Source organism: Lepisma saccharinum, chromosome 9 (genome assembly GCF_977018435.1).
Source record: "Lepisma saccharinum chromosome 9, izLepSacc3.1, whole genome shotgun sequence".
Classification (NCBI taxonomy): Eukaryota; Metazoa; Arthropoda; class Insecta; order Zygentoma; family Lepismatidae; genus Lepisma; species Lepisma saccharinum.
The window spans coordinates 83,248,200-83,255,494 of NC_139237.1; positions in this window are offsets into that span (position 1 = coordinate 83,248,200).

A 7,295-nucleotide genomic window follows, 5' to 3' on the forward strand; every position below is an offset into this window, starting at 1 on the left:
TGCTGGGGAATCCGATATACGTATCTCCTTAACTCAAGCACAAAGAACATTTGACAGCTTTTCAAGCCGTGTCGTCAGTAAGCACACAGTGGAACATTACAATAGAGTGGCTCTTTCTATACAGTGCTTGCCTCAAAGAATTTTCAGTTTGAATTGTCACTGTTGACCAACATGTCACCTGCTGAATACTATTTTGTCCATGTCCATCAGCACCGACTTTGCAGAGCTGATTAAAGTTTAACATATGTGGATTTTGAATACACTACAAGATTGGCGCAAATATTTTATTAATGTTGATAATTTATACCACCTGGCAGCTAGATACGTTGTTTCGGAACGTAATGCTTTAACCTTTAAGGAACACAATAACGTCTTCAACTCATCCCCAACGAAAAGTGGAGATGAGACAAAATACCATTCAGTCGGCTATTTATCCAGAACAGATCCCATGTCTTTGGAAGGGGCATCTCTCTGCCTGCCACAAATGTCAATATTTGCTTTCAAGTGCGTAGATTTGTCATGTCGAAAATGGATTTGCTAGCGGTAAATTGATAAGTGTTGGCTGCAACGTAAGTATACTTTAGAACAAATAATTTTTATGTACGATTCTTACGTGAAAAATGCAGCGATCTCAGAACCAATGTGTGTGAATGCAAACCTTCTCCAAAGATGTGAAAAATGTGTGGCACTATAAGGACATCATTTTCAACATCATCTGTCACAAAGGTATGTGGTTACTTTACTTGTAATAGTGACATATTTTAACTCAAATAAATCTATGCACTTGAGTTGAGAGGTTACCCACATCTGATTTCTCTGGCAAGCAGGATGGTTCGTCACTACATGGACCATATGAGAACTTAAATCAAGGCATCATTGTACAGTCACAGACACTTCTGGGTTGCAATAGGGTGGATAAAAATCATACTTTTCATGATTTTTTCAATTAAATCTGATTTCTTTAATTTAAATTGTTTTTTTCTATTTTTTTAAAAAAAAAACATGCTTAAAATTGCTTGTATGGTTTTTGGCACCATGCATATAGATGTTTTTTATAGAAAAGCTTTCTCTCGTAAATGTCCCTGTAAAATATTTGAACAGTATGATTAAAGCAAATAAAAAAATATAAGTAAATATAATTTTGTGTGTTTCTGATACTGTACATATGAACCTACTATGAAAATATTCATCGAGTAACTTTTCTTCCAGTCAAAATAAAACATTCTGGATGTACTCTATAATTGTAACTTAAAATATTTTTATAGTCTTTGTAGTTGAAGTTTGGAAATGTTTTTAATGGTAGTTTGCAAAATATCACGTGTCATGTTTATTTACAGTTTAATGATAATGGTACTATTTACGGTTTAACGTGATTAGTATTGTGTATATTTTTGTACACAAAATGTTTGCTATTTTTACCTATTAAATTATTGAATTTTAACATCAAGAGAAATGTGTGTTTAGTTTACATATTAAATTTCCTTTTGTATGAGCTAAAGGGATGGAGAGACAGGCGAGTGGAGAAGGTTACATAATTTAGAACTACATAATTTGTATTCATGTCCAGATATTATTAGATGATAAAATCAAGAAGTCTTAGGTGGGCAGGCCATGTGGCACGAATGGGAGAGGGAAGAGGAGTTTACAGGATTCTTGTTGGGAAACCTGATGGTACGAGACCAATAGGAAGACGAAGATGGAGGGTTAATGTTGAGATGGATCTAAAGGAAATTGGTAGGGATGGAAAAGAGTATATAGATCTTGCTCAGGATAGGGACAGATGGAAAGCCTGTGTTGCTGCAGCCATGAACCTACGGGTTTAGGAAGGCTAGAGAGTTAGTTAGTTTTATGAGCTTTACCCCATCAGTACATATATTTTGTTTCCTTTCTTAGAGACTAATAAACACCATTCAATGATTACGAAATTAATGTACTTTCAGGAAAAGTGATTCTGATATCTATAAAATTCTTATGTACATTATTCTATAAAATATTTATTTTAAAGTGATTTAAATCGGTGATTTAAAAAAAATCACCTGATTTAAATCAACCCACCTTGGTTGCAACAAACCCATTTGACTCTCAATGAGATCATTACAAGCCAGGAGTGTCCTTGATTGTACTTGACCCAGTAGTCATGTCTCTGTGATGACATGAACGTTAATCATACGAAAGTGCAGGGAGGAAATTCTCCAGCACTAAACAGGAACAAATACACAAAAAATGAAGGCTCACTATGTCTTAGCTGCATTGCCTGCTTATGCCACAAATTCATTTTTAGAACTGGCCTCTACTATGAAATAAACAATGTTAAATTGTATTAAGTTAAGTTTAACACTACATACGTGAGTGAGTATGAAACTTTTTTGGAACGTTTATTTTATTTAATAGTGAGTAATACGCACCAAGGTACAATATGTTCTCTACTATGAAAACTTGTATCAGATCAACTTAAACACAGCTTCAATTGCTCTTGCTGATGATGACGACTCAATACATTTTGTGTGTGTGCATGTTATTGCCTGAATTCGCCGATGAAGGTTTTACACATACTACAGTTCAATATCTTTTTACACAAACTGTAGCACATGAAGTTCTGTACCCAGTGGAGATACAATATAAACATGGGCTAATATATCATCATCATCCTTTGCAGTTTCCTGCCTCTGGCTGGGTCAGCATAGAAGTCAAGCCTCTCCATTTTTTCCTGGTCTTCCACCTCTCCTCTCTTTCCACGGTGTTCCAATCTTGTCCTCTTCTCCTAACACTCTCCGCTATCTGCTCTTTCCACAGACATCTTGGTCTTTCCCTTGGCCTTATTCCCACTCCTTGTGCATTGTAAGCTCTTACTGGTAGTCTTTCTGCATCCATCCTCTTCATGTGTCCGAACCATCTCATCCATGCCTGATCTATCCTGTCCTGAAGCTTCACCACCCCCACTGTCTGTCGGATCTCTCCATTCCTTATTCTATCCCTTCTAGTCCCCAATATACTCCTTAAAAATTTCATCTCCACTGCCTGCATCTTTCTTTTGTCTCTGAAATTGTCCAAGTCTCTGCTCCGTACGTAATTATTGGCAAGTAGTATGTGTTATATATTACCTTCTTGCATTTCATAGGTACATCCCTGTTCCATATTAATTTTCAAACGCTTTGATATAGTCCACCACCCATTTGTCCTCTTCTGTTTACCTCCTCATCTATTCTTCCACTTCTCTCAATTATGCTTCCTAAATATTTGAAGCTCTCCACTACCCTCGACTCTTCAGTGTCCATCTTTATTCTTAGTTCATTTCTGGCTCTGTTTCTTGTTATTAGCACCTCGCTCTTTTCTGCACTGAATTTCATTTCTGCTCTTCTGATTTTTCCTCATTCCAACTATCAACATGTCACGGCAAATGTCGTCATCAAGTTTGTCAGTGGAAGAACAAAAGAATTTTGCCACTTGTACTGAAACAGCCTGAAAGTCCAGGAAAATCAGTTCGTTGTTAAAGAAATGTGTTGAACTATGAATAAGTTAGTGGGAGTAACATCAAAATTTCAATTACGTTAATGAAACCAGCTCCATCATTTTGCTTGTTTCATAACAGTTTTCCCTATATTTCAGTGAAACGTACCAACAAATATCTAATCATAACTGACATAACTATTAGACTAGAAGAAGCAGAGTTGTTCCATTTTTTGGTATTTTGTTTCAATTCTTGACCTTCTCGTGGAAAACAGAGTGAACCAATGAGGCAATGGACAGTTTTCTGTTGGCTGGCTGTACAAATTTGCATCTCTATTGTAAACATGCCACTTTCCATAAGTGAATATATTTCAAATACTCGCAACTGATTTATTTTCCTACCTTGCACCTTGAATTCACGTAAGATGTAAGCGAATTACTAACTTTATACCAAAGACTTACTTTTAATAGTGCTATTAATTTCGGTGGCCCCTGAAACCATCCGCTTGGGAACTTGTTGCTTTAGCATGTTTGCATATGCCCCGATAACATTGGTGGCGTCTCCTACCTAGATACTGTCAGCACTGGAAACCAACGGGGGTTGATGGCACAGGTGAAGACGTGATCCTGCACCACAAATTTCCCTGAATGACCATCGGAGGGTCGGTATGCAGCCAGAGTTCCTCTCAACAGTCGGACCCCTCCCTGCACCTCAGGTAATGAATAAGAGGACACAGACCCAAATGATAAAATTTTGTTGTGTCAAGGAGGAAGTTGTTTTGAAACAGGCAAGCCTTCTGCTCTTTCAGGCTTTGTCCATTACTTTGTGTGCTCCCTCCACGATATTGATGAGAACCCTAATTTTATAATTGTATTGGTGCATGTGCAAGTTTCGGTGTCAGTGTCAATAATGACAAAAGATAGGCACATGTGCAAGCTCTCTTACTCTGAAGTTGATGATGGCCGTGAGCCACTGAAAACAATAGAAACATTAGAAGTAAGATTACTTCACTTGTGGTCTATGGTTGTTGCAAGTATAGGGTGCAACAGATATATTGAGAAAATTTAAATTTGCAAAATCTATATTAAACTTCAGAATAATAATGAAAACACTTGCAGGACTGGAAAGTACATGCAAAAGCATTTCAAGTGATGCCTACGTCTTGAAAATAATGTCACTCAGGTGGACACCATTCTTCCTCAAACAAACCTCTGCACGTCGACGTACAGCAGTCATAGCCTAGTGCAACTGTTATGTCTTACCGATATGTGACCATGATGACAGACTTTCTACAGCCAGAAGTGCGAAGGCTTGTTCTTCATAGGTGCCTTGTATGGTTCCAGCATGATGGTGCCACAGTGCACACAGCGGGGACATCAATGACGCTTCTTCATGGGATGTTTCCAGGAAGGATCATGTCACGCCAGGGAAACGCCATATGGCCTTCACGTTCGCCGGCATTGTCTATGATTTCTTTTTGTTGGGGTTTTTGAAGCAAAAGGTCTACATGACACGGATAACTTAAGGAGTCTATTCTTGCTGCAATACAGCAAATTCCGCTGGAGATGCTGCACAGACAGGCATCACATGAAATGCTTTTGTATGTACTTTCCAGTCAGGTAAGTGTTTTGATTGTTATTCTGAAGTTTAATATAGATTTTACAAATTTAAATTGTCTCAATATTTCTGCCACACCCTGTATAAAAACACAGTTTTTGTTGTGACATTTCAGGAGAACACACGCTCCCTGATCAGACATTTACTTTTAGTTTGATTAAAGATAGTTATTAACAATAATAATAAATAAAATAAAATTAGTGATTTGCTTACATGTATATATTGCATTTTGAAATTCACAATGGCTTTTATTTGGACTGAGACTTCGAACCAATACTGATACTTTTCACAGTCTTCACTAAAATGGATGATTGAATATTGGAGAAATTAAAAGTTGCTAAAAATATTGATTAATATTAATATGTAAGAATTCCAGACTTTCACTTTAAGGCGAAGAGTGACAGTTTCGCACGAGGCATGCATTTATTTCAATATCAATTTCAAAATATTGAAATAAAAATATGAAAAATTCTTGCTCAAGATAGGGACAGATGGAAGGCCTGTGTTGCTGCAGCCATGAACCTTCGGGTTTAAGAAGGCTAGAGAGTTAGTTTTGGAATGGGCACTGCTACCAAAAAATAAACCCAACTATACAAGGGAGTATGAATTTCTTCCCATGTTGCAAGTGGAAGCGATTCTTCAAGTTGATTATTAAGCTGGACACAATGTTTGAAAAATATGATACATAAGAATTTTCAGATTGCCACACATTCCTTATGGAGAAAAAAGAATGCAAGAACTTCAAGTTATGGATAATCAAATGGGAGTTTTCGACTTTCTTTCCCAACGAGAAATCAAATCTTCATGTCCTCTTTCAATTCGTATGTTTTTCTATGCCAGCATAAATTTGATATTCCCAAAAGAACACGTAAAAATAATACTCCCATAAGTGTTTTCTCCTCCTACAAACATCCAGCCCTTTCTTTCCCCATTTCGCTGTGGGGGAGCAGTAGTTTAGGGTCCTCGCATCTGGCTGGACCTAAACTGTTCCTCCTGCCCTTAAAATGTTAATTTAAGGGCACGCAGGACAGTCTCCGCCCGGCTTTTCCCTCCAAGTCAGTGTTGCCAACTTAGCTCTCTTGGATCCAGATCTGGCTCTTTCGTGCACTCGTTTGGTTTGTGAACTGGGGTGCCCGCCCCCGTGTCCCACTAAGATATCATCACTGGTTCCTGCCCACATAGGCCAACTTTTGCCATGATTATACATTTTGCAAGTCACGTGATATTGTTAAATTGGCTGCGTCACCCCACCCCCTCTTATATCTCCAGCTATTTTTTTTATAGTGCCATGTTTACGTGAAATTGGCATATTGTTATCAGGGAATCCTTTATTTTCGATTCCATACAACCATGAGATGGGTGATGCCGCCGGATCTAGATGGTGAAAACTAAGAATAAATTGTCATCAATTTAGAGTTAACGGTAATAGCATCTAACATTACTCTAGGAAGCACTTCGTAAATGTAGTTCCTTGAAAGTAAGCTTTAATTCCACTTAAAGTGAAATTTAGCTCTTTTATGCTCATCAGGTTTGGTAACACTGCCAGGAAGCAAGGAGAAATGCATTGGGCTTATGGGAGTATTTTTTTGATTTGTTGTCTTGGGAATATCAAACTTCCGATGGAATAGAAAATGATATCAATGGGAAGAGGGCAGTTTGAAGAAGTGATTGTCAAGCAGAAAATTCGAAACTCCCATTTGATTAGCCGTAACTTGATTTTAAAGTTGATTCCCCATAAGGATCCCGAAAATTCTATATTTCATATTTTTCAAATATCGTGTCCAGCTTAATCATCAACATAAAAAAAACGATTCCACTTGCAACATGGAGAGAAATTCATACTCTTCATACACCCAGGTATATTTTCTAGTAGCAGTGCTCATTCTGGCAATATTTAAATAAATGTACAATTGGTGCGTAACTGTACCTCCTCCCCTTAATATTAAAATAGCAGACATTAAATCACAAAAGCTCATTTTTCACACAATACTGGTGTGAAATAAATTAAAACTTCAAATTGTGCATAAATTTTCATGACAATTAGACCATGTGAAAATGTTCCAAATCATTTTGTGAATGCTCTAAAATACCCACTCTGAAAAGATATCAGTACAACCAATAATTTCTGATACCGATACATGAACGTCAGTATCAGACTTGCCCCTAATCTCCATATAGTCTTTTGCTGTAAATTGCATATAATGCATTTACAAAATGAGGTATGTGGCAT